At 36.3% G+C, this 26,976-nt stretch overlaps 1 long non-coding RNA gene across 1 annotated transcript; it reads left to right on the top strand.

Moving 5' to 3' along the window:
* The first annotated feature begins 18,957 nt into the window (after positions 1 to 18,957).
* LOC142175886 (uncharacterized) lies at positions 18,958 to 19,510 on the top strand. The gene is made up of 3 exons (XR_012704789.1): positions 18,958 to 18,997; positions 19,081 to 19,266; positions 19,346 to 19,510. It is a non-coding gene; the product is annotated as an uncharacterized LOC142175886 (long non-coding RNA).
* The last annotated feature ends 7,466 nt before the right edge of the window (positions 19,511 to 26,976 follow it).

Here is a 26,976-nt window from a genome sequence, read left to right as displayed (position 1 = left end):
AGGGGGCTACGTACCGAGGACCCGCGAGATCGTCCGGCTTTGTAACTTGTCCGACCTCTTTCTTATTTCAGGTATTGACACTAACTGAATAGGGAGTCTCGACCAGCGAGCTTCTCCCCGGAGGTAAGAAGAGAAGAGTTTCAGCACAGTTTATATACAGTTCAGATAATATCAAAGCGGTAAAAGACAACATTTAGCACATTATGCAAAAACATGTAATAAAGATCAGATAATAAAGCCAAATATAACAATTATTCTAAGCTCGAATTCTTGAACCCTGAACCAGTGGTTCTGGGTTCAAAAATCCCCAGCAGAGTCGCCAGAGCTGTCACACCTCCTTTTTGCGCGCCCGTCCCCAAGGAGTTAGATGCGCGGGTGGAGTTTTTCCAGTTTAAGTGACAATATTCGAAATGGGATTATTTATTTAATTCAGAGTCGCCACTTGGGAAAGGTTTGGCTTTTGGTGTCCCAAGTCACCGGTTTATCTTGAATCCCAAATCGAGGAAATTTTCGACTTTTCCAAATGAAGTCTGCGAACCAGAAATTCTAAGTAAGGAATTCTGTTGACCCGAGGGAAGGTGTTAGGCACCCTCGAATCCCGTGGTTCTAGCACGGTCGCTTAAATTGTTATAATGGCTAAATATCTGTTTTAAATACATGTTGTGACTTATGTGCTTTATTAAGTTTAAACCGCTTTTATTATTACCATTTATTTTTATAGAATTGCAACGTCGTGAAAATGCATCTCGAGCCACGTCATAATCAATGCACCCGTAGTTGTTAACATATTTTGACTCCGTTGAGATCTGGATTTGGGTCACATCAATGTGCACCCGAATTTAAGAACATAATTTACTTAAAATCGTGCCTGAAAAGTCTAGCGCGTTATTATTTTTGAGAAGGCCATGAGATTCACTAAATGGCCTAGCCCGAATTCTAAATATTATGATTAGTTGTTGAGGGCCCCGCAATTTACATTTTTTATTAGGCGAGGCTCGTCTCATTATTTTTAGAAGGGTATCCTACAGTGACTACATTTCTATTATTTTATTTCCAGAGATAGAAGAAAGAAAAATGTATGCTAATTGAAATATTTACTTTGGCCTAAACCAAACTCCTATCAGTTTCTGATTAATTACTTTTAAAGTAAAAGACGTCATGCCTTACGAAAATGCTCTGGTCGAACAAAAGATCACATATGAGATAGATGAAATGCAATACTTAATCCGAACATTTCTTAATTTGAACTTAACTGAACTTATTTGGACTAGATTAAAAGATTTAGTTACTGGATATTGTTACTAATGGGACTTTGAGCGTGACCCTATGTACTGCCTAACGAGATCCAGCAAAAAGACTAAAATAAAACAAGTCAGCATAGTATAAGTTTGGAGTATCCATACCCCGCATTAACAAATAGCTACAAACTAAAACATGAAGGACCAAGCTCAGACGAGTATTAGTTAACATACATTTTCGTACTATTGAATTGGAACTAACAACTGCACAGGCCCATTAATATACTATGAATATTACAACAAATAACTTTGAACTTCTTCAACCTTTTTCATTTCATGCTTTCAAACTGTTTCAGTTACATCAATATGGGACTTGAAATGTGTACCTGGAAATACTGAAAATGCAAAGGAGAAGAAGGAGAAGATGTGGAAATCGGCAGCAGCAAGAAACAGAACTAGCAGTAGCAGCAGGACAGAATAGCAGCAAACAAAACAACCCAGCAGAACAGATTTTATCGCAAGAAGTGGAGCTATAGTTGGAGAGAAAGCAGCCAAATGGAGCAGCACACAGTGTGGTGAAAACAAAACTCCAGACAATCCAATTCCGAGATATACCAGATGCTACAAAACACTAACAATAATCCTGATTGAAACTTAGAAGAAGCAACACTGCCTAACACATTGACAACAGATGAACTTCAGCCAAACAAAACCAAGTTTCTGATTTCCTAATCTGTTTTATCTCTTTCTTACTCTCTTTCTATTTCTGTATTTATGTGTATCTATTTGTATGTATTTCAGCTCTCTCTTTCAAAACTCCTCACTGTGTGTGTATATTTTCTTTTTTCCCTTTCCTTCTGTATCTCTCCCCTTTCTTTATTTTCTGATCTCCTCTCCCCTCTAATTTTGTATTTGCTCCTATGCCTCACTCCCTTTTTTAGCTCTCAAGGTCTAGTCTCCCTCCTTTCTCTAATTCTGTATGTCTCCTTTTATAAGCCTCAGAACTAACAGCCTGTTTTCAGAATATCACAGTACCCCTCCCATGTGCCTTCCATTTCAATTCCAACTTTAGCTAATTAAGTATTTAAACCCCATCAACATTCCCTGACAGATTTCACTTTTAAAAGGTTTAAATACTTCTTTAAACTAAAGCCAGGCATAGGCAGTATAATATATCTGACAGCATATGCTGTCAAATTGTTTAAAACTTAAAAGCCTTCTTATGCAGAAAAACAGGCTGTGCACAAGGCACATGAGGTGCACCAATGCACATGCTGTGCACGAGTGCACATGCCTTCCAATTCAGAATTTAAGCACTACTGATCCAATTCAACAGCTATAAGTAAACAAAACTGGTTCTTAATGGATCCAGGCAAATGTTCATCAGAAGCAAATCGATTTACTTTGTTCAGACAGTTGAAACTAATTGACGACATATGTCGACTCGACTATATTAGCATTAACATACACAATCGTAGCCAAAAATCAGACATTTAAACAGTATTGATACATGGTTTGAATTATACTGACTAAACAGAAATACCCTCGAGGAGTCAACTAATCAGTACAAATTTGGAATACAACCAATACACATGTCTTATCAGAATAGGAGGGGTTCAAACAAACATAGTGGTTCAGGCAAGGTGGACAAACAGAAGTTGGTAAAAATTCAAAGGCACAAATTGAAACAAAACATGAACAGACATTTAATCACTCACATGGACCAAAACAAATAAAGGGAAGAAAGCAGACTCACCTCAAATCTTGAAAAATCAGAAACCTTGACTCGGATTTGAACAGACTTTCTTAAGGCTGAACGGACTTTAATCGAAGTGTTTCTCAGATGAGAAACACTTCGATTAAGGTCCCTTGGACCTTAATTTCTTTGGCTCGAACGGGTATGAACTAGTGACGAGGAACTACAAAGTTCCAAAACTCAGATCCGGGATTCATGTTTCCCTGGTTAGATTCGGACCAAACTAAGTATGGTTTGGTCACGAGGGGGGTCTGGGGAGTGTCTGGTGTGAAGCTGGGGTTAAACTGTGTAGATCGAGTTTTGACTCGAATCTTCAAATGAAGATTCGAGAAGGTGGGGAGGGATTCGACCTACAGGGTTAACAGATTCATGTTCAGGAAGGCAAGGGGATTCTAGGGTGTTAAGGGGAAGGTCACCGGCGTTCATGCCGCCGGTTTTCATGGTGGGGGATACAAGGGCGGCTCTAGGGTTTGAAGGGGATGAGGTTGAAGACGAAGGCTGGGGTTCGGATAGGGGGCAGGGTAGGATTATGGCCTTATATAGTTAATGGGTGGATTGATCTCGACCGTTAGATCAATCTAGATCTACGGTCTGGATCTGATAGCTTAAGTGGAACGGTGTCGTTTCAAGGGTAAAGGGTTGGGGTCGGTCCGGGTGAGACGGGTCGGGTTTATTGATGGGTTATGGGGAATTGATCTTGGCCGTTGATCACTCTGAGATCAACGGCCCAGATCAGGCACGACTCAAACGACGTCGTTTGGACGTCCTGGGCATCAGGTGGCCTGGACCGGGCAGGCCTGGGTCTTGGGCTGTTTGTTTGGGCCAATTTTGTTAAAATTGGCCCAAGTCCGGAAGGGAAGGGGTCCTTTCTTTATTTTTTTTTATTTATTTCCTTTTTCTTATTTATTTTAAAACAAAACTAAGCCAAAAAAATCAAATTAAAATTAAATACACACTCAATACAATTATTTGCACACACACTAAAATATTTCAAAACAGGTAAAGTCAAACCAAATAAAATCACGGACGAAGATGCCTATTCATGATTTTCTATTTAACGACCGGATTACGGTTCGAATTATGCAGGACACATATATTTTTTTGAATTTTATTTTAATAAAGTAAATAAATAAAAATGGGCCGAAGTCACAAATAAATCAACAAGGTGCCGCACAGAAATCCAAAATTGTACAGCAGGGCCAATTATTATTTTTATTTCTTTTTGGAGCGATTGTCGTGCGAAACAAAAATCACGTGCTCACAGCTGCCCCTCTTTGTTCGGAAACACGAAGGGTTTTCGTGCAAAGATAAAGTGAGCATGGAGTATGGGAATTGGGGACACATAGAACATATTAATGTAACAGCAAGAGCACAGAAGTTTCCTTTTCAGAGTTCTTTATAGGATTTAGTAGTCAATTACACAGCCATAGAACAAATAATGAGAACATAGTTATACTAAGCAGAATTGAACATAGGGTCAGAAGTACTTAGGGAGTAGTAAGTAACCTAGCAAAATAGATTACTATCAGGAATTGGGTAAACAAACAAACAGATAATCATACATGGAGTAGAGTCAAATTGAGGCATGCTAGAGAAAGTAATGGACAAGTCATTAGACATGTTAATCATAAGTTGAATAGGTAGTACTCATATATGCTAAGTGAAACCAGGATTTAAGCATGGTAGTTACATATTAAAAAATCAAGTGATAGACAGGAATAAGTAAACTAATGCAGTAAGAGAACACATAGAGTTTTGAACTTGTAATTAAATCAGAACATACCAGTTAAATAGAGTAGACACAAAGTATGGAACAGTGTTGTGCAATAACTAGGTGGCTTACAGCCGGCTAGTTCAATAGAAGTAGCAAGTAACAGGAAATGAGCAAAAAGCTTTAAGTATAAGAGAGAGTTTTGAACTAGTCTTCTTGTTATGGTTTTTGTCCAGAAATTAAAAGAAGAGGAGGTTTATATAGGAATCAAAACGTAACAAAACAAGGTAAGAGATCAATTAAGTAGTAAATCAGGGAAATCACACGTAAGTCAGCAAGATCTTCCCTTAATCGAGGGACAGTTCAATCAACGATAAAACATACTAAGTAGTTAACGAAAAGAATAAAGTAAATTTTAGGTATAGAACATGTAATTAAGGGGAAATGCACATCAGTTTAATTAAGGAAACAAATCAATAACAATCAGTGGAATGCAAACAAGGCAAGGAAAAACAATTAAGGAAGGTAAATTCAATCAAATTGAGTAAAGAAGTAAGGATCAAACGTTAGATGGAAAGGGGTCAAATTAAACCAGAAAATAAGGGATTCAGAGTAATAAAGGGTTCAAAAAGTCATGAAAGAAGTAGCATGCTTAGCATATAAGATGAGGTAGAGTATGAATAGTCGGGATTTCACACAGCTCTAACACAACCCATGGTTAAACGACACTGATTCAAAGAGAACCATACAAGTTTTGCATGAATGGTCAGTATAAACACAAGTTCATAATATCAATGAAAGGTTGAACTAAGAAAATTTAGTAGACGCATACTAGGACAAGTAAAACATGAGAAGTCACAAGAACTTAAGGAAAGAATACATTCAGAGGTACCAACATCTAGAAACCAAATGAAGAACCCCAAAAAATTAAGGTTTTCAGTACAAACGGGCTAGGGTTGCAGCAGGTTCATAAAATTAGTCAAAATGTGTGAGAATCAGAAGTTTAAACACAAAGAATCATTAAACAAAGTTTAAAAAAGAAATTCCGAAAATCCTAATTTTTGAAAAAGATGAAAAATCACTTGAAATCATACAATTCTTGTAAAGAATCTCAAAGCTATAGTAAAACACACAAGAAACAAACTCAAATCATCTTAGATCTGTACAGATCTAGAAGGTTTAGAAACGAAATTAGGGTTTCGAAGAGAACCATACAGAGATGAAGAAACTTGTTTAGAAAACCACAGATCAGGGCTAATATAGGACGATCTCACGCGAAATCATACTGGAAAGGCCTGGAACAGGCGAGAGATGAAACCTAGATGCAAGTCGACATAGCCCTGGTCCCATGAGGGCCTTAGAGATGGCAAGAGTGACATGAGACAGGCCATTAGAGGCCTGAGAGATGGTGAGAGGTCACCGGAGATAGCCATAGATGGGGGTCAGTGAGATTGGGGATTAGGGTTAGGGTGAGAGAGTTTTGAGAGCAGAGAGGATTTTAGGGCGGCGGGGTAGGTTGTGAAATGAATTAGGTTTGGGGGGTATAGGTTAGTTTAATTAGGAAAGGAAAAACCTGGACCATTGATCAAAACGATCAACGGCCAGGATTTGGCCGGGTATTGGGTTCGGGCGGATAGGTAGTGGGCTTGGGTAGTTTAATTGGGTACTGGGTTGGCAATTTGGGTTAGGATTAAGGTTGAATTGGGGCTAAAATTGAAATATAATTAGGCCATATTTTAAATAACCATTTTAAAACTATATAATTTATAATAAATAATAAATAATTTTTGAAAAATAATTTCATGTACTAAAATAGTTTAAAATAGTTATTTAACATGTTAAAAATATAACAGATTATTTTATGCATCAACAACGTAATTATTCATTAATAGGGCTAATATTGCAAATATATGCAAATTAGCTTAAAATGTAAACGCAATTATAAAAAAGATGTACTAAAAATATTTAAGCAATATTTTTGGCATAAATATAGAATTTAGATGGCTAAATTACCACAAAAATAATTTGAGAGATAATAATTGGAAATTTTATGAGTAAAAAAGGAAGAAATAAATCAATTTGAAGCCTTTAAAATTATAGAAAAATTATAAATAAAATGCTTATGCATGCTTATATGCATATATGCTATTTTAAAAGTATATATACGTATTAAAAATATATAGAAAAAAATTGGGTATCAACAACCGTCGACTTGGTGGCATCGGAATCGTCAAGGACGATGAACGACCTAGGAACTCTGTAATCATCATCCTCGCCTACCTCTTGCTTCTCCGGTTCGGTCGGGTCTGATGTCGGTGATTTCTATGTAGTTTCTTCCTTCCTAACCATCTCCGGGTTTTGTTGATATCGAGAGTGCGGACATCGGGATCACCTCATCGACCGCGAATATTTCTTTTGCGGCCGTCTGTTCTCCATAAACTATTTTGATCCCTCCCGGTATAGGGAACTTTAATGCCTGGTGTAGTGTCGAGGGTATTGCCCTCATGTTCTAAATTCATGGCCTTCTGAATACATCTCATATCCCCTTCAATCACATAGAACTTTGTTTCCTGGATGGTCCCGAGTGTTCACCGGCAGGGTTATCTCCCCTTTAGTTGTTTCGCATGCCATGTTGAATCCATTTAAAACCCGGACTGCAGGCATTACTTGATCTTGTAGGCCTAGTTGTTCCATGAACCTTGATCTGATGATATTGGCTGAGCTACCTGGATCAATTAACACATGCTTAACTCAAGATTTATTTATGAGTACAGATACTACCAGTACATCATTATGTGGTTGCATGATCCCTTCAGCGTCCTCATTATTGAAAGATATGGTCCTCTTCGATATGTAATCTCGAGTCTATTTTTTCCTTGTAATGGACACTTTAGTGCACTTTCGCATCATCCCCGGGGGGACGTCGACTCCACCAATGATCATGTTAATGACGTGCTGGAATTCCTCTTGCTCGGTCTGTTGTTGGAGTCCCTATTCCTGAAGTATTTTTTTGGCTAGATCACTTAGAAATTCTCAGAGGTGTCTGTTATTGAATAAATGGGCTACTTCTTCTCTTAGTTGTCGGTAGTCTTCGGTTTTGTGGTCGTGAGTGCCACAATAGTTACACATTAGATTGGGGTCCATTTGGGTAGGATCGGACTGTAATGACCGAGTCCAGTTGGATAATCTTGGTGCCTCCCTGTCCCCGAGTGGTATGTCGAAATTATTTTTACTCATAAGTCCCCGATTATTGTGGCCTTGATCGCTCCTTTTTTCACTCCTTACAGGGTTACGTCCGGACCCATTACCCATTCGATCTCCGCTATATGGTTGATACCGATTTCTATTTGGTCTTGATTCATGATCGATGGCTCTTTTAGATCTATCACTAGTTTTGATGGGGTACACGGATTCGGAAGGGGCCCCGAGCTTATCATCCTCGACTCCAATTTTTGATTGGTATTTGTTATGGACGTCGGCCTAAGTTACCACCGCGTATTCGATCAAATTCTGTTTCAACTGCTGTGAAGCCAAATAGCTCTAGGGGTTGAGTTCTTGAGTGAATGCCTGAACAACCCAATCGCCCCCGACCAAAGGCAGATCCATTTGTTCCATTTGAGACCTCAACACGAATTCCTTGAGCATCTCGTTATCACTTTTCTTTACTTTGAAAAGGTCCGACTTCCTGGTCTCGACCTTGATGGCCCCGGCATCGCCTTTACAAAGGCATTTGCAAGCATAGCAAACGAATTAATAGAATTAGGGGGTAAGTTGTGGTACCATATCATAGCTCCTTTTGACAAGATTTCTCTGAATTTTTTCAGTAGAACGAACTCTATTTTGGCGTCTTCTAAGTCGTTCCCCTTGATGGCACACGCGTAGGAGGTCACATGTTCATTTCGATTAGTTGTTCCATTATACTTCAGAATATTGGGCATAAGGAACTTCTTCGGGATTGGCTTCGGCGCCGTGCCCAGAGGAAAACTCTTTTAAACAAATTTCTTAGAATCCAGGCCCTTCAATATTGGGAGTTCTCCTGGGATCTAATCAATCCTGGAGTTATAGGTCTCCACTTTTTTGTCGTTGACTTCAATATTCTTTTACCCCGATTCCACCCGTTTTGTTAGTTCCTCGAGCATCTTTATTATTTAGGGGTTGGTCCCATCTTCAGCTTCACCCTGTCTTTCCGAGGTTTGTTCATTTCTTCGGGTGTTCTCCCGGGATGGTTTAGGCTCGACTTTGCTGGTGGCATGGCTTTGGTTCTGTAACTGAGTTGTCGCTACCTACTGAGCTTGTAACATCTCGAAGATTAACCCACAAATTGATCCCATCGCGTCCACCGTCGTGCGTTCCCAGGGCTACTGACCTGGCTCCTCCACGAACTTTGTTCTCTGGGTCATTAGGCAAGTTAGTCTCGATGTCCACGTGTGAATTGGCATCGATTGGGTCTACGATCGAGACCCCGTTGGGGTCAGCAGGGGGAATCTCATTGATGGGCACTATATTGGTGTTCTCGCCATGATGGCAAGACTCAGCACAATATTCAAGTGAGCAGATTGAGAGTTTGACATTCTTAAATTTTACCTGAATTTACAATCCTAAAGAACAAGCGTAAAACAGAGTGTGTTATGGGAATTTTTATCAAATTGCCACTATTATCCTTAGCCCTACGGTGGGTGCTAAACTATTTACCCCAAAAACGGATAACAATTGATTTTCTATGTGGTTTTAAGGATATGCGCATTAATTCAATATAAATGATCAATAGCGTTAGATTAAGCAAATGAAAGGCATAATAAATAGACAAACCAGTGATAAGAGTGATCCCGCTGGTTAATGACTCAATGAAAAACCTGCTTTCGACCCCAATGACTTATAAAAAACTGATGAACAAAAATAATAACTTTGATAACAGAGAATAGAGATAAATTGCCTTGGTATACGTGTTACAATATGTCCCCATAATAATAATCTTTCCCCTTTATATAGTAGGGGAATTTTACCCTAGATACAATTCTAAGAAAGGTAAAAATCTTCCGTTTCACTAATCACTGATTTTCTACTGATACGGGCCGAGATTCATGTCGCGATATCCGGCTGGGCACGGATATCACGGTCTTTCGTTAGTTGTGTACTGTCGTTTGATGATATTCTCCGAAGTTTTGAGACTCAAACCAGACCTAGAAGACGTGGTTCTGATGCCTTCGAGGGTAGGTGCTTTGCTCGAACCCCGATACTAGGGGTTCCTCGCCCAGATTCCAATTCCTTACAATCACGTCTCTGATCTATTTGCTTTACCGGAAAATTAAGGTATTCAACGGGCTCATTTTTACCTGTATACAATAGTCTTGACAAACAACTTTGTGAAAACATAGGTAAAATGAAAAGAAATCCCTTCGTTAGAAATCCGGTGCAATGTTGAATTGAAAAATGAATGTAGCTAATTTGGAAAAAATGAAAAGGTTTTGGATACCCTTTTCCTTTTTGATTTGAGAAAGATACTAAGATGTAAAGAATAATGCTTCAAATGTATTAGATATACATTCAGGATAATTAAAAATAATAATAAAATAAAGCAAAAGAGAATAACAATTAGTTAGTCAATTAACCAACTCGGTATATTTGATTCCAAGTCATTACAATACTATGTTGCTTATAAACAATTTATCTTTTAAGCAATTTATGAGCTCACTAAAAATAGAAAAATTGAAAACCTCATGCTCTTCCATATATTGTCATCAAAGATATATAGTAGACAGACTAAAATGACTTATGAAAACGTTTGATGCAAGTGCAATAATTATTATTATTAAATTTTAATTGTAATTGTTATAAGAATATATATTTGTCCCTTATTTGATTGTGCAAGAGTTTCTAAAGGTGTTTATAATGTTTGGGGCTATCTTGTCCTATAACATTAAAGTTGTGGTTAGATTCTCATAATCTTAAGCATGGTATCAGAGCTATTTTCTCATGTGCGCATTCACCTTTTCTCGTGACGTGTCACTCTAGGCTTCTCTCTCAACTAAGCTTATTGAGCCGCTCTCGGCATTTTCTCTCTGAATTCAGCCTATCAAGCCACAAGTTTGGCTTCCAACCCTATTCTTTAGCTTATTGAGCCTACTTTCTTCTCCGCACTAGATCTACTATTTATTATGTTGAACCAAATATCTCTCTCTTCAATCTTAAAAAAGAGACAGAAAATATATATTCAATCCACGTGTAAATCCAAAAACAAAATTACACGTGCGGAACGGTGTTGGAGAAGTACACTTGTCTCTCCATCTATTCTATAAGAATCTCCAATGGGTTTATAATATTTTGGGTCAGTCCACTCATTTCCTTAAGATTTTGGATTTAATGCTCATACTCTTTCACACTAACTAATGCTATCGCCTCTGTATATGAATCATTTGCTTATTGTGTTGTAACATCGACATTTTGAGTTTACATGCATGTTAATTTGTATGTCTTGTTGGCACCTTATGCTTATACGTAATCCCCTTTTACTACATTCAATTATCATATTATAATATCTAGAACTATGATCATATGTGGAGGCTGTGTGCTATTTTCAGCCTCGGTTGGGGAAAAATTGCTAATTTTGGAAGAATTTCATTTGTTACCCTAAAGAATGCACCACTAATTTCAACAACAACAACAATCTCTTTAAATTACCCAAAAGCTGTAGTCCTAATGCATGTGTACGAACATGCAATATTCAAATTGAAATATCCGGATATTGAATAATAAAAGTACTGCAAAGGAGTAAGATTTACTCTGTCCCAATAATTAAAATATTTAAACTATTATACAGTATAATTATAATAAGAGAACCAAATTTAAAAAGTGATAACAAATCGGAGAGAAGTTGAAGAGATAGGTGAAACATCTTTTTTGGGTTTCCCAAGTAGAAATCTGTTGACCATCTAATTGGAAATCGCATTCGTCAAAAGATTGAAACCAACTTTTATCTGCTTATTTTAATTTCGCTTTAACTTAATGTTTGTTTCGTGACTATTTAATTAGTAGTACTTGTTTCTTCAATGCATGTCCTCGGTGAAAGAAGTCCCAGTGTGTCAGTGTCTTCTGTCTTCCACTCAAACTCTCAGTCGTCAAAAAAATCAAATTTTCAAAGACCAAATTTGTCTGACACTATTAGTATTTGGGAAGTCAAAGATAAATTCTTTGACTACAATTTTCTAATTACTTTTAAATATTTGTAATTATTTGGTATTATGACATAAAATGAATTTTATGTTGCTTTAAAACATATAATTTTATTTTTAAAACTTCAATATTTTAGTCGATCGGCCAACAATAATTCAACCGCTAGCCAAATATTAAAAAAATAAAATATAATGTGTATATTATGTGCTTATTATATTTTAATATAAAAAATATTTTTTTTTACTATTGTTTTGGAGGGCAACTATACAACGTAGATTTTCCTGCATCTGAATTCACACCAAAATTTAGTAGTCTGACCTTCCACATATTATGGAAAGAGTGAGTAATAATTACCATAAAATGATCATCTTTAATGATGAACCAATAAAATTTGAGTCTGGTTAACATATGATTAATAGACTATAATCTTTTCATATACTGATGATGGAAACTAAAACATACGGGTAGATTATTTTAGGTCAGGTGTATGCAGACTCCTGCTTCATGTACTCATAGACAAAGAAACAAATTAGTAGAATCCTTTAATTAAGAACAATTTCAGGAATGTAATTAATGATTGAAATTCTAATTCTAACCTTAGGGTTCGCTAAACACCTTGTACATTCTTCTCCATATACCGAAAAAAGGAGATTCTTGGACTGTTTGTAATTTAAAATGCCTTCTTTTTAATGTGGAAATTTAATATTGAACCCCAATCAGGGGCGTGTTTATAGTCCGAATCATAGGGTATGTGAACCCATGGTCTCTCCGTCAAATTAGGTATTTTATAGGGATACTTACACAAATGTCTCAAATAAGTTTCAACTTACCAACCTCTAGTCATTAGTCATAGAATTACCAAAACTAGCCAAATATATATAAAAATTGAAAAACCAAATAAATAAGTTTCTTTCTCTCAAAGAATCACATGCAAAAATCATCTTTCATATATTTTAAGCGTGATTAGCAACATTAGATGCAAGACGGAAAGAAAATTTCATGGATGAGATAGCAAATAAGGTGATGAAATGCAAAAAAATATATACAATATTCCAAAAATCTAGACAAAAAAAGAATTTTTTTAATGGGTATAGTTGAAATTCATTGAAAACATATAGATAAGTCAATAAACAAAATTTGAGGAAGATTGGAGGTTATTTGGACTGGTTTTATATCAAAATTCGTAATTAAATCGGGTTCAAAAAATTCTTCTGTGACATATGTATCTCACACATAGGTATACATGGATATACATGTGATACACAATTGATATAAATATGATACATATGTGATACACAGTGTGACAGTTTTTATTTCGAACTTTCAATTCAAACCACCTCAAAACTTCACCAAATCATCCCAAAACTAAGATTCAAGCTTCTTAAGATATACCCAATCTATTCTAATAGCACACACTCAAAAGAAAGCAAAATTTTAATATTCTTTTGCTACAAATAGCTAATTGGCTAATTTGGCGAATATTAGTAATATTTTACAATTGGCCAATTTTTGTAATGAGCTACCTATAAATGGACATAGCTGGTAATTTTCCTATAGGGAAACTTACACAAATGTCTCAAATAAATCTCAACTTACCAACCTCTAGCCATTAATCATAGACTTAAAAATCAAATAATAGGGTTCTTTCTCTCAAAGAATCACATGCAAAAATCACCTTTCATATTTTTAAGCGTGATTAGCAACACTAGATACAAGACAGAAAGGAAATTTTATGGATGAGGTAGCAAATAAGGTGATGAAATATAAAAAAAAATGCAATATTCCAAAAATCTAAACAAAAAAGAATTATTTTTTTTAATTGATATAGTTCATTGAAAACATATAGATAAGTCAATATACAAAATTTGAGGAAGATTGGAGGTGATTTGGACTGGTTTTGTATCAAAATTCGTAATTAAACCGAGTTCAAAAAATTCTTCTGCGATACATGTATCACGCATTTATCTCACACACAGGTATACATGGATATGATATCCAATTGATACAAATACGATACATATGTGATACACAAATGATACACAGTGTGATACACATATTATTTTTTTCATATTCAGTTTTTACTTCGAATTTTCAATTCAAACCACATCAAAACTTCACCAAATTATCCTAAAACTGAGATTCAACCTCCTTAAGATATACCCAATCTATTCTAATAGCACCCACTCAAAAGAAAGCATACATTTGATATTTTTTTGCTACAAATAGCTAATTGACTAATTTGGCCAATATTAGTAATATTTTATCAATTGACCAATTTTTGTAATGAGCTACCTATAAATGGACATAGCTGGTAATTTATCATTAGATTTTTAAAAAAAATTCTATGCAGATAACTTATTTAATTTTTAAAAATACAAATTTCCCATTTTAAAAAGGCTTATATGTATATATCTTTGATGACATAATAAAATACAAAAATATCTTAAGTTGATGGTGTATATAACTTAACGCCCGCTATTTTGTCTTCCTAGCAACTACTCCCTCCGTCTCATCTGTCGTGTTTCTCTTTTACACGCTTCTTAAGAAATATTAATTAGGAAAGGCATTAGACTATTCTATCGTTATTTATGTTATAAGATATAATCTCTCTTCATTGAATATTTGTTCTATTTATGTGTTATCTCTATATTTAAGAACAATTATCTAAGGATAAAAAAAGAAAAAAATAATCAATTTTATCTTGAATTTCTAAAAAGATAAATAATTTGGGATAATTAATTTTAGTAACTACGACTGTTAATATGAGACGGAGGAAGTAGCAAGTATTACAATGAGATTTTACGTCCCTTAATGACATAACCTTCCGCAAATAATTTGGTCATAATGGCAGCTGACATTTATTAGCCACATCTGAATTACATTTGATATTCTTGCAACCCAATACTCCTTGTTAGGAGTGATAAATGGTCGGGTCGGGTCGGATATGATTCAGATCGAAAATGGATAATGAAAAACGGATCAATTATCCGACCTGATTCATATTTAATACGGATAAAACAGGTTAACCGGCGGATAATATGGGTAACCATATTATCCATGACTTTTTGCATATGATCACTTTTTGGAGAATTCTTAGTCTCCCTAACTTGAGAAACCCCCAATTTGAGGCTTTACAAATGTAAAGTTAGACTCATTAGTTATTAATTGGTTACTCATTGATTAATCATTTTCTAAATGGATAATATGGTTCTTATTCATATTTGATCCGTTTTTTAAAAAATTTATTATTTAACCCATTTTTTAGTGGATAATATGAATGATTAACTGTTTTCTTTTAACCATTTTGCCACCACTACTCCTGACAATACGACAAAATTTTCTTTGGGTTTAATGCATAGATTCACTATGATTACTCGATAAACTAGGTATATCTGGATTGATGCAGAAAAGACTCTACTGCAGTATTGCGGAAGGCTAACTAATCCTTCTTGTCCTGCTCTTCCCTCATATGTTGCTTAGCTCGGATTACTTAAAAATGTTGTTGTGTTCGTATCGAATCCTTTAAAAATACTTTTGGCAATACCTGTCTGACGATATTTTTGAAGAGTTCAAACAACATAGACTTTTTCACCAAAAATTATCCAAAATCCAATATTTTTTTCGTAAACCATAAAATATAATTTCCTTGTTTCAATTTATGTGTTTTAATTTGACTGGATACGAAGTTTAAAAAAGTAAGAAAAACTTTTAAATCTTGTGGTATTATACTAAAAATGGGTGTAATGTACCAAAAAACCCTTGAATCTTGTGGTCTTAAATATATTATGTGAAAAGTTAGAGTTAAAAGTAACCAACTATAGAAAGAAGTAGGGGTGTTCAAACCGAACCGGAAAATCGCACCAAACAGAAAAACCAAACCAAACCGATTAAAAAACCTGACAAGGTTTGGTTTGACTTGATTTGGTATTAAGTAAAAAAATCCGAACTAAACCGACATATAAATATTTAAATTTTATTTATATTTTTAAGACTTTATAGTGATTTTTCTTTAAAAAATGTAGAAATATTTGGGATCCTCTCATGTATTAACCTTGAAAGCATGAATTAACGAAAAATTATTGTTAGACGACTAATAAAATAACTATCCTGTGTTACTAAAATAAATCTCCCATTAAAATATTTTAATAGATCATATGTTTGTCAATTTTTTCCATATTTACTAAACATATATTCACTTATCAAAGCTTTATCTAAAAATTTAACAAAGTAAGATTGAAATAATATTCGTGTAACAAAAAAACCCGAAAACCCAAAAAATCCGACAAAACCGAACCAATTCAAACCGATATAATTGGTTTGGTTTGATTTCGATAAAAACCGAACCAACCCGATCCATATGCACCTTAGAAAGAAGCATACTTTTTTAAACAAACTAGAAGAAAAAAAAAGTAAGACACAAGAGTTGAAAGGAATAGAGTAGTACTTTCTCCAAATTTAGAGAGTACTACTCGTATTGTTTAATAAGTACGACTCATTTGTTTAGTAAGTTCTCCCACTGAATGCGGAACCAAAATGTGGTTTTTTTTTTATTCAAATAAGTGTAAAAAAAAAGTTACCAAGCTATATATAACGTCACAAATAGTGGCGCTATACAGTAACGTTAACTGCACCGTTACTGTATAGCGCCACTATTTGTGGCGTTATACTGACACACCTTACATAGCGTCATTAATAGTGGCGCTATACGCCTTATTACCTGAACACATAGCGCCATTAATAGTGGCGTTATACCCCTTAATACAAATCCTCCATCTTCTTCTTCTTCGTTCCATCTCCCTCATTTCTCATTTCTGGTCCCCCCCACCACCACCACCCCACTTTTTTTTTTAAAAAAAAAAAATGGGTCCCCCCGTCACATAAAAGTTTAATATTTGTGGTCCCACTGTCGAGTAGAGCTTCGTGTTATTGTGGATTCACTCTTCCGGAGTCAAAATTTCGATTTATCTACATTCCGAAAATTCTAAATCGAGGTATTTCGATTTATTTTAAGTTGAAACTTTTATAACAATGCATATTACTTGATTTGTATGTGTTCTATTTCGGTTTGTGTTTATTTTTTCCGAAACTAGCATGTTAAATTTTACCCGGATTTAATTTTAGTGTTGCATAAAAATATGTAAATTAGCCTAAAAAATATGTTTGTTAATATCCTCATGTATATTTATGTTTTTTATGCCGTTTAGTTTAGATTATTTTTTAGCGTAGTAAAATGTAGACCTTTTTAGCGTAGTAAAACGTAGACCTTTTTAGCGTAGTAAAACGTAGACCTTTAAGCGTAGTAAAATGTAGAGCCTTGTAGCGTAGTATTGTGTAGTAATTGTTTAATTATCTTATATTCTAGCACGAAACCCATAATTATATATATATATATATATATATATATATATATATATATAATTCTTACAATTAATTTATTAAAAAATATGAATAAAAATTATAAAAAAAACATAAAATTATTAATGATAGTTTGGTACCACTGGGCCTCAGAAAATCTAGCACGAAACCCATAATTATAAAAATTATATATATATATAGCACGAAACCCATAATTATATATATATAATTCTTACAATTAATTTATTAAAAAATATGAATAAAAATTATAAAAAAACATAAAATTATTAATGATAGTTTGGTACTACTGGGCCTCAGAAAATCTAGCACGAAACCCATAATTATAAAATATATATATATATATATATATATATATATATATATATATATATATATATAATTTTTACAATTAAGTTATTAAAAATATGAATAAAAATTATTAAAAAAACATAAAATTATTAATGATAGTTTGGTACTACTGGGCCTCAGAAAATCTAGCACGAAACCCATAATTATAATATATATATATATATATATATATATAGAAACCCATAATTATAATATATATATTATTTTTACAATTTAGTTATTAAATAAATATGAATAAAAATTATTAAAAAAACATAAAATTATTAATGATAGTTTGGTACCACTGAGCTTCAGAAAATCTAGCACGAAACCCATAATTATAAAAATTATATATATATATATATATATATATATATATATATATATATATATATATATATATATAATTTTTACAATTAAGTTATTAAAAATATGAATAAAAATTATTAAAAAAACATAAAATTATTAATGATAGTTTGGTACCACTGGGCCTCAGAAAATCTAGCACGAAACTCATAAGTATATATATAATTTTTACAATTAAGTTGTTAAAAATATGAATTTAAATTATAAAAAACACACATAAATTTTAATGATAGTTATTAAAAATTATGAATTTGCAATTGACGACATGGATGCACCTATACATCCCGGCCCTCGGACGTCGGAGCTACTACCCCTACAACCCCAGCATAGATCCGAGCATATATGGGGGGGAGAGTTGCTTACGCAGACTTTTCGGAGCAGGAGAGTGGATTTATTGTGGGAGTTTTTGACTCCTCCCTACGTTCTACATCCCCGTGTGGTCCATCACCTTGGAGGAGATGGGATTATATAGGATCATTAGCATTGGCCGGATACAGCTCGACTATGCTTTGATCACGGCGTTGATTGAGCGGTGGCGACCGGAGACGCACACTTTCCATCTGCCCATCGGCGAAGCCACCATCACACTCCAGGACGTCGAGATTTTATATGGCCTGTCCACCGATGGCTTGCCAGTTTTACTGCCTGGGAATATGAGATATTTTAACCGGGCTTCATATATGGATATGCTGCACAGGCTCACGGGCTTCAGGTCCGAGGACCCAGATGTAGCAATTGGGAGCAGTCGTATGCAGTTGGTCCCCATTAGAGACCACTTAGTGCAGATCCACGATACTATCACCGACGACTCAGCGGAGGTGGATGTGGAGCAATATACGAGGCTGTTGTTGCTCCTTCTATTTGGGGGGTCTTGTTCCCGAACACTTCGGGGAACCTAGTGAGCCTTCGTTTTCTGCATCATATTGCGGACTTCGATGATACAGTCAGCTACAGCTGGGGTGGTGCTGTCCTATCTTTTTTTTGTACAGGCAGATGTGTCGAGCATCCATGGGCACACAGAGAGACGTTTCTGGCTTTCTGCCACTTCTACAGGTGACAACTTATTCAAATAATTTGTCGTTTAGTTCCAATTCTACCTAGTTAGAGTTAATCTTTACGTCAACTTTCTGTTTTAGGTTTGGGTGTGGGAGCGATTTCTGCAACTTCGGCCACCTCTACCACAGCTACCGGCTAATGTACATATTCCTGATCTCCCTCTAGCTTGTAGGTGGGTATTGCGTCGTAGACTTGCACGAGAGTATCATGGCCATCATAATCTCCCCTTCTGTAGGGATGTGTTGGATTTTCTGGAGGATGCACAGGTGAATATCTAACTAAACTTACCAATTATTGTTTAACTAGGTGTTGCGCATACTAACGGTTTGTGTTATTATTTGATAGTTCATCTGGACGCCGTACAACGAAGAGCTGATAGGTACCCTGCCAGCGTATTGCACGCACGGTCGCCATATTTGGAGGGCTTCCGTCCCTCTCACGTGCCTCGATATTGTTGAGCATCATGCCTCAGAGCGAGTATTTCGTCAGTTTGGATTTCCGCAGTCTATACCGACTCGGCCTGCATGGGATCCTTTACATATGAGAGGGATGATAGGATGAGAGTGGACGACACATTTATTGATTGCCTGATAGCGCAGTTGGGTATTTGGGACAGCCGAGGGGACTTGACCCCAGCTCCGCAACACTTTCCTATCGAAGTTTATATGGCATGGTACCGCACTGTTTCCCGACATTTTATCGGGAACCCAGTTCATCAAGTAGATGGTCGGTACGTCTCATACGCCAGGAGACATGAGGCTCTGGTATGTTTTCTGTTATTATCAATTACATTAATAGTAATTTCTAGTCAAATACGTAGTTTATATTAAAAACTTTTGTGCAGGCGATTGGATTGCATACCGTATATCGTATGGGGCAGCAGATGCAGAGTTATGTCCACGACCCTGTGATCATGCAGGACTATAGTCGTCGCTTAATGGATGTGGCTGCCCAGACACTGCAGCGAGGCCGATCGGATCAGCGTTTGGCACACCAGCCAGATTATGTTGACCCAGCCACATACCAGCGAGGTCGTGGTATGCCACGGGGTGGTGGCCGACGAGCTGCTGCTGCTCCACGACGACCTGCTGGTGTTGGACGACGTGGTCGTGGGCGGAGAGGGAGGTCCCCAGCAAGGGGGCTTTGAGGCTCCTGATGATGATGTTGCTGCTGATATGGGAGGTGGCATGCATGAGACCGACATGCCGTCTTACAGCCTTGGCATTTATGACACTCCAGGGACGTCGCAGGTGACCCCATCGGGTCAATTCTTGATCATGGGCTCGGATTTTCAAGGAGTGGAGTTGGGTAGATATTTCCCTGGCCTGTTTACCACTGATGAGTCTCGACCGATCCAAGATTTTGATAGTGGGCACCGACTGAGTTATGGCAGCTCATCACATGCGCAGGTATGAGTTTATTAGTATTAATTTTATTACTGTTTTTACAATAACTTATTTATTTTGTTTTAACTTTATAAATTTACTTTTGTAGGCTTCATGCGATGCTACGACAGATGACTACATTCAGGATCCAGACACGATTATGGTAAGACAATATAAATTTTTGTGAATTGTTATGTAGTTTTCTATACTAAGTTTGATATTATTATGTAGCCTTCTACTGGACCTGACAGCACCACCGATACATGTCATCCTGTGCCGCATCCGGCCATAAGGAGACGACTTGATGATGATGATCCTGATAGCGTACCCGGGCGGCAGGGGATGCGCCTCAGGCCAACGGCTACTTTGAGACACACCGGATGCGGGACACATTGATTCGGTCTTCCATTTTTTTGTTTTTTTGGTGTAAATAATATTTTTGTATACATTAACAACAATATTTAGTCGAATATGACAGTTACTTTTTTTTAGTTCTCATTTCGTTTTATAGTATTTGGTATAGTAACACAACAACTTAAACTTAACTTCCACTTAAATTAAAATAAAATTTAGTACAACAAACAAGGAAAACATTACTACAATACAAACACAAACATAACAGGCCAACATAATAAAAATACATGACATATGAAAATGACACTAAACACATACACGCCAATGCTCCATCCTCAGTTGTCATTTATTCTTCGCTCCAACCACTTAAATCGTTCTTCCATTTGTTCTTTTTCTTCTTCTAACTCTTTCACTCTCGCCTTCACCTCCGCAAATTCCCGTTTATATTTTTCGTTGTGTTCCTTGTGTGCTTCACAATTCCATTCTGCTCTCCATTTTTTATCTTCCACCTCCTTCAGTTTCTCCCTCATTTCTGTAATAGTTCTATCTCCCTCCTTTTGTATTCTATGCTGGTATAACAACATATTATGAAATTCCTGTAATCTATCCATGTAGCTTTCCTGATAACATGGTTCCTCAGCGCATTCATCAAATTCACAAGTAGGTTCGTCGGGTTGCTTGTACAACTTGTTCATACAGCACCAATAGCGGCGTCCAACGTTAGCACCTTCCTACCCACAATCCATCATGCATGGTTTTCCACATAAGCAAATTGGTGGACGACCAGGTCGAGCCATTTGTGAACTATTTGCTTATAATAAAAACCTTACTTACTTTTAATGAAATATTTCTTAGGGGAAATTTTTAGCACACAAAATAACTACAATGACCCCATTATTTATAGGCTAAACAACACACATATAGCGCCATATCTAATGGCGCTATATTAGATAGCGCCATATCTAATGGCGCCATATCATGATGTTGACGAGACGACTTTATGTCAGCCGGTCACACATATCTAATGGCGCCATATCATGATGTTTTCAGCTTTTTCAGTTCGACAAGACAAGACACACATAGCGCCATATGTATATTTTGTGTATTAAATATCGTGATAGCGACAAGACAACACACATAATAAATATACCGATAATTATATTAAATTATTATTTAAATAGGTAAAAAGGGAAAGTACAAATCATAATTAACAAACAAGAAAATATTATTTCATAAATACTTAAATCGTATACATAACAACTAATTATTACAACATGAACTCATGGGTAGTTAGGTACAATAGAAGAACACCCGCCTTGAGCTTGATTATTGTTGTCACCCAAAGGACATTTTCTACGGTCGTGGCCTGTTTGCGAGCATATACCACATTTGCGTGCATATACGATATCACTAACATCCATTTGGTTCCGTATACGCGTTCTCTTCTGCACCTGTCTTTTACGCAAATAGGACTTGTTACACACCATTTTAAATGGTTCTGGGGGCCAGTAATGCTCAGAACCCACTGGTTGCAACTGACCACTATATGTGTTTAGGTATTTGGAAACACTATATTGTTGATCAATATAGTTGGTCTCCGCATAACCAACACGTTGAAAACACTTGATGGCATATGAACAAGGCATCTGGTAGATTGACCATTTCCCACATGAGCATAACCTTGTGGATTCATTTACAGTATGTACATTATTACCCCGATTATTATGGATAGCGGTGCGAACTTCAAAAATACCTCGTGCGTTATCATATTGCAAAAAGGAATGTCAATGTGCTCGCCGTCTATATTTCTCTAATCTCTTCATAGGCACTGGCATAAATTCAACACCCCTTTCCATCAATTCCGTTGCAGCTGCAGACCGTTGTACAAACCTCTCCGCCATCTGCTTGAACGACATACGCACCATGGTTGTGATGGGCAATCCTCTTGCCGACTTTAATAACCCGTTGAAGGATTATGACACGTTTGTAGTAAGAATTCCCCAGCGTCTGCCACCATCTGCATGCAATGTCCACTTTTCAGGATCATGTCGCATTAACCAACAATATGTTGCATCATCTTCTTGCCTGATAGAATCCATATGCTTCCGTAATTTATGTTGTTGGTGGTCTGTTGCTGCCATCCACATCAAATCATGTAGATCTTTTTTGGTATGTGCCTTCTTGAAATTGGCCTTAAAGTGCCTCACACAGTAACGGTGGTATGCATAAGGTTCTTGCCAGGCAGGAAGGTTCTCCACAGAACTTAATATACCCCCGTGCCGATCAGATATTAGACAAATACCTGAACGATGTTTGACAACGTGCTCTTTCAAGTGGTTAAAAAATATTGTCCATGTCTCTGTGCTTTCATTTGCACAAATAGCAAAGGCTAGAGGAAATATCTGTCCATTAGCATCCACTGCCACGGCTATCAATAGCTTGATATCGTACTTTCCATAGACATGAGTTCCGTCTATGGATATTACGGGCCGGCAATACGGAAAACCATCAATTGCTGGCTTAAACGCCCAGAACACGTAATTGAATATATATTCTGGTTTACCCGGACTCCGCTCAAGCTTCCATTCAATAACTGTTCCGGGGTTAAAGTGCTGCAGTGCAGCCATGTAGCTAGGTAGATCTGTAAATGACTTATCCCAGTTACCATAGACTATTTCAAACACTCTTTTGCGCCCAAGATATGCCTTTCTTTTAGTAATTGTGTGGCCATATTCCTGGTAGACTACTGTAATGCACTCTTTGATTTTATACCTTATGGACGCTTCGATGTGCGGAATAAGTACAAGAGATATCAAGTCAATATCCAAGTTGAAGTAATTCCCGTTGAAAGTGTACATTTCGCATGTGTGGGTGGGAATGTATTTACCCACTCTCCACATACCTGTTTTCTTCTTCGACGCACGCAACATCCAATTACATGGCCAAAACCACCTGCAGCAAATAGCCTTGTATACCATCGGACTTGACTCCGATACCTGTATCTCACGACACTCTTTAACATTGTGCATTTTACAAGCCCTGCTTACGCGTGCTTTATCAGGAAAAAGCATCCCCTTTGCAAGCACCGTTGGTCTAGACTCATCCCACATTGCTGTCCGGATTTCATCAAAATCCCTTGTGAGAGCTTCCACATCCGGCACGGCTGGCAAGTTATCAATATAAGGAATCTCCCTTGAATGAAATGGCACTTCAGACTCGTTCACTTTTCGTTTATGGAGGGCTCTCTTCAAATCGGGTCCTTCCTCCTCGTCCTCTTCATCACCATCCTCACGAGCAAATGGTGTCTCATCTCCCGATTCACCGGCATTGTTATCGTAATCGCTGTTCTCTTCCTCACTCTGTTCATCTGCCAGATCCTGATGTAATACATCGTTTTCGGGCAATTGAGTGAGTACGGGTAGTTCAACTTGCTCGTTTTCACTGCACATTTCAACAAAAATATAAGCTACTAAATTAATAAATGCTTTATATATGGCTGTAGCTTTTCACTTACAAGTTGTAATGTGATGACATTCCATGATGGACGTCTTCAGTTAGGTGATGACTACCGGGTGGGCCACTTGTAAAATTCATATCTGGCCGGTACCCCCTATTAAATAAATAAGCGTTAAAATTAATTCAATACGCAAAAATATACATAATTAACACAAATGAAAATTGAAGTTTACTGTGAGCACGTGATTTTTGCCTTACGAAAACTACTCCAAAATAAATCAAAAATAAAATAAATTTCTTTTACTGTGCAATTTTTGAATTTGCGTGGTGTTTGTTAAATATTTGTCTTATATCCGTAAATGTTTACTTTGTCATAACAAAATGAAAATAAAAATAAAAATATATGTTTCATGCATATCTAGGATTTAATTATGCATTTAATAATTGATTCAAAATAAAATCACAAAATATGCATTTGTTCTATTTCACTGTGTGATAATGTTTGGTCTGTGTGTTAAATAATTGTTAAAAGGTAATTAATATCTTTGGAAGGGTAATTTTTGTTTTTATAATTTTAATTAAGATTTTAATGATTAATAATAAAATTAGAAAATAAAAAAATATAAGTTGTAAAAAGAAAATCGGACCTGGACCTAAATCCAGGCCCAAACAAAATGAGCCCCATAAGCCCAGTCCAAACAAGCCTGTCCGGTCCAATTTACACGAGCCAAAACGACAGCGTTTGGTCACGCTTCATCAAGGACCGTTGGATTGAATCAATCCAACGGCGGAGATCTCACCCCTTTACCCGTAACCCTTTACCCGACCCTTTGACCCGATCCAGCCTGACCCCGAATTTCAACCAAACGACAACGTTTGGTTAAGTGGATTGATCTCAACCGTGCATCTAAATTGATCCAACGGATGAGATCAATCCACCCTACCCCTATATAAGGCCCAAACCCCTACCCCGGCCCCTAACTGAACACCCCCCTCCTCTCTACTGTTCATCATCCCTTCCGAAACCAAACCCCTAACCCTAACCGCCCTTATTCCCCACCGCCTGAAACCCGGCGGTATCAACGCCGTCGGTCACCACCTTAACACCCCAGAACCCCATGAACACCCTCTATCCGAATATGTTAGCCGCTTGGCTCAAATCTTCCTGAGGGTTCTCGAATATTCATTTGAAGATTCGAGCCAAACTCAGATCTAAACCAAACAGCCCCTAGTTAACACCAAATCACCCCTAGGCTTCCCTCACCCTTGTGTCGTCTTTGGTTCCCTTCGAATCTACCCGGAAATGTTCGAATGTAAAATCCAAGATCTGAAACCCTAAATTTCCAATCTTGGAATCTTTTTCAATTCAAATGAAGGATTGAGGTTTAATCGACCTTAGTCAAAGTATTTTCAGTTGAAAATACTTCGACTATGGTCTGTTTGATTTCAAAAAGTCTGAATCCAAGTGGAGTTCTAGTCTGAATAAATTTGAAGGATTCAGAGGTATTTTTCTATTTCTTTTGTGTATTCTACGTGTATTTTTGTGTGTTTCAATAACCTGTTAATTTTTTCATATTTTTGTTTGATTAATTCTGTCATTTTTGTCTCATACCCGTATGTTTGATCAAATAAATGAATTGTTTCTGTTGGTTGTGATTAATTACAATGTGTGTGATCGACTCGATTAAGTTCGTCGATTAGTTGTATTGTAAATCTTGTTTCTGAAAATGTTGACTGAAACAACCTGTTTTGAATGGATTATTTTGTTGTAATCAGTTGTTTCTTATTTGATAATCAGTTTAATTAATACTCGACAATTAAAACATCTTTGTTTATAGTTCAATAAAATCCGTCAAATGGATGTTGTATGAGTATTGATTTCTGAGCATTGAGTTTCAGGGCATTGTCAGTATATTGACAATGCTCCTGTGTGCCTGATTCTGGTTCAATGTTGAAGTTCAGTTTGAATTGTTATAATAATTTCAGTGTAATGTTGTTATGATGTTAGTTCTGAATTCAAGTTTACAATGGTTGGGTAAATATAATTGTATTAGGAGGTTAATCATTAGGAATTGGTTGTTAGCTGCTAGACAAGTTTAAATTCAGATAACTTGTTAAAATATGGGACAGTAATTACAGTAGGAAATCTGGGACATTTCCGGGAATAAAACAGTTAAAACAATGAGGGTAATATGTTAATAGTAGTGTGCTGAAAGTGGAAGTTAATGGCTATTATTTAAAGTGATAATGGGAAATAAAGGGTAATGGGGCTGCTTAAAATCAGGATAAGATCATTTAAAGTATTCAAAAGCAGTTTTTAATGGAACTTTCTGATTTTAAAAGAAGAAGGGGGTCCAGGCAGCACTTAAAAAGAAAGGGGCAGGCCTGTATAAATACAGGGAGCTAGACAGAGATAAAAGGAGGAAAAAATAAGGAGATATTAGGAGAAAAATCTGATTTGAAGGACAGATTTTAAAAGGGACTGAAGATCAGTTTTTAGAGAGAGTTTTTTTAAGAGAGGGAGAGAGATTTTGAGAGTCTGATTTTAAGGCATTAGAGATATACACAGAAATACATATACATAGAGAGAAATCTGGATAGAAGAAGAAAAGAAAACAGAAACAGAAAAATCAGAAATAGGAATCAGAAACAGGAAGAAACTGAAATCTGAAAAAATGTTATTCTTCTAAAATCTATCCGTTGTTTGTTTGTGGATATTGTTCAGTTTGAATCTGAAAATCTTTCTCTCAAGTTTCTGTCACTGTTCATCTGGGTTAACGG

The sequence above is a fragment of the Nicotiana tabacum genome, chromosome 22 (assembly GCF_000715075.1).
Source record: "Nicotiana tabacum cultivar K326 chromosome 22, ASM71507v2, whole genome shotgun sequence".
Lineage (NCBI taxonomy): Eukaryota > Viridiplantae > Streptophyta > Magnoliopsida > Solanales > Solanaceae > Nicotiana > Nicotiana tabacum.
The sequence above is the reverse complement of the archived record's forward strand: the minus strand, read 5'-3'. Positions and strand labels throughout refer to the sequence as shown.